At 34.5% G+C, this 2,529-nt stretch overlaps 2 long non-coding RNA genes across 2 annotated transcripts; both read right to left on the bottom strand.

The window, feature by feature from the left end:
* Positions 1 to 248: 248 nt before the first annotated feature.
* On the bottom strand, positions 249 to 849 carry LOC125062070. Its single transcript, XR_007119171.1, has 2 exons — positions 807 to 849; positions 249 to 590 (listed from the first exon to the last, which is right to left on the bottom strand). It is a non-coding gene; the product is annotated as an uncharacterized LOC125062070 (long non-coding RNA).
* A 10-nt stretch (positions 850 to 859) lies between these two features.
* LOC125062069 lies at positions 860 to 1,729 on the bottom strand. Its single transcript, XR_007119170.1, has 2 exons — positions 1,588 to 1,729; positions 860 to 987 (listed from the first exon to the last, which is right to left on the bottom strand). It is a non-coding gene; the product is annotated as an uncharacterized LOC125062069 (long non-coding RNA).
* Between the last annotated feature and the right edge of the window lie 800 nt (positions 1,730 to 2,529).

Below are 2,529 nucleotides of genomic sequence, written 5' to 3'. Positions count from 1 at the left end.
TTTTTATTCCATCAATCTTTTTGTCGGTTCTCACCAGGTTACCCTTCGTGTCCATTTTTCCTTGTCCATGAGAGCAGTAAGACCCGATCAATTACATTTTTGTCTAAAGCGTCTATTATTTTTGTTGTTTTCCTTATTTCTGTATTTCTCTTCCGATGTTGTCTTTGTATGTTTAGTAGACTCCTTTCCATCGTTCTCTGGCACACTTGTATTTTGTTTTTGGTGTCGTTATTGTAAATCCATGTCTGGAAGCCATATGTAAGACAAGGTATTAAATATGAGTCCATTATTTTTTCTTAAGTTTTAAAATTCTGATTTAAGGGTTTCTTTATTGCTCCAGGATTTATTCCAGGTTATGTTAACTCGTATTTTAACCTAATCGTCGTGTCTTGTCTTTGAGAAAGATACTTGTTGACCCAGGTAAACATAGTTTTAAACATTGTAATGTACTGTTTTTACCTTTATTGGAATAGTTTGGTGGTTCGTCATAATAATAATCTTTCATTTGATAGAAAAGATTTTGCATTGTGCATACATCGAAGTATTTTAGTGGAGATGGAAGGTTGTAGTCACTACCACTACTTACTTTCCTGTGAAGAAAGTATAATTATTTATATTACCTATATGAATTAGTTAACGTATAAATTGAGTTTGTAGAATTTGAAGGAATTAATTTTTATTATAGTAACTTATGATTTTAGAGTAATAAGTTGATTTGTAATATCTTTTGCAAAGCGTTTTATATCAGTAATTCACTTCGTTATAGGGATTTATTTTTAATAAACAAATTTGTGAACAATACTTACCCCATACCATTATTTTATAAGTTAAACAATTTGTAAATATATTTCTAAAACCGAAATTTTCACTTCACTTCACTTTATTTATAATGGCGACATCTGTGTAAATCACAATTCCGCCAATGTCACGTTCTAAGTCTTCACACAGTGAGGATAGATTTGATAATTTTGATAGATTTAATTTTATCTAAGCAGAGTTACCCAAAACAAAAATGACATCACAATAAATACAACACACACAGACATCTAATAATATATACAAGAGGTTAACATTTTACTACAAGGTATGAAGGGGAGAATCTTATTTATAACTTTAATTTATTAACAGAAATAAATTTCCCTAAAATTTTGACGATCGAGCTGGATGGGAGGGAAAGTAGGGAGTTAAGGTTACATGGACGAGGGAAATCTGGAGAAAGATAGTCAAATAACGAGTCATTAATTAAAGAACAGTTAAAAAATATATGGTCTGTCGTGCCCTCGTCCATACCACACTCACAGAGAGAACTGTCTTTAATTTTAATTTTGGCTAGATGAACAGGAGTACAAGCGTGCCCTATACGAAGACGGCAGATTATAGACGTGACCTTTTTGTTTAAAAACTTATATTTAAAAAACCACGGCGAAGAAGGGATTGAATACTGAATATTAGCATAGTGCCTGCCAGTTTTTTCTTTAGAAGATTGCTAATCAATAGTCCAGGATTTTAAAAGGTGGGAGTACGCAAGAGCTGATAGGTCGTGGGCCGAGATGTTGGGATGCTGACAAGATCCGCAGAAAATAGCACCTTTTGCACAAGAGTCAGCAGTTTCATTACCCGCTATACCACAATGACTAGGTATCCACAAAAGTACAATATGAATATCTTTTTTACTACACCTAAACAAAGCTTCTCTTATTTTTAGAATCGTATTACGTTTTTTTTTAGACCTGAATGGATTGGAAAGAATTGCCTGTAAACAGCTGCGAGAATCGGAAAAAATTGTAACTTTATTTAGGTTGTGGGACTCAGCATACAAAACCGCTTCTAGGATTGCAAAAGCTTCACCTGAAAAAACGGAGGTCAATGGAGGAAGTTTAAAGCTCAATACTGTTTTGAATGAAGGGACCCATACAGCCGCACCGATGCACTCATTATTGGGAATCTTGAAAGCATCAGTATACATCGGTAACCAACCCTGCCAGTCTTTTGAAATTTTTTCCAGAAAACAAGTGGAAGCTTGGGTGGATTTTTTTTCAATTCCAAAGTTTAAAATTATTTTAGGATCAAAAATGAGGGATTCATAACTATTTAAAAACAAGGGATTACTAGAGAAACTTTCAACAGGATTAGAAAGACGAGAAAGTTTATTAAAACTGTGTAACAGGCATGGAACATTACCTGTACTAGATGGCATCGTGAGATTAGATAAGCGACGTAATTTGGACAAGATGGAATGTGAAGAGTATTGAAGGACTTTGATGAAGAAGCGGTCACTTAAAAATTGTCTACGTAAATACAGGGGGGGGTCAACACATTCTATTTGGAGAGCATTGATGGGAGAGGATTTCATAGCACCAAGGATGATGCGTAAAGATTTCGATTGAATTTTGGAAATTTTATCAAGGGCTTGCTTGTTGCCAGGATCTAAAAGGAAGGTGCCATAATCAAAATGACTTCGTACCACAGCATTGTATAAAAGCTTTTGCGAGTAGGGGTGTGCTCCCCACCTCACACCAGATAATGAAC

Source organism: Pieris napi, chromosome W (genome assembly GCF_905475465.1).
Source record: "Pieris napi chromosome W, ilPieNapi1.2, whole genome shotgun sequence".
Lineage (NCBI taxonomy): Eukaryota > Metazoa > Arthropoda > Insecta > Lepidoptera > Pieridae > Pieris > Pieris napi.
The sequence above is the reverse complement of the archived record's forward strand: the minus strand, read 5'-3'. Positions and strand labels throughout refer to the sequence as shown.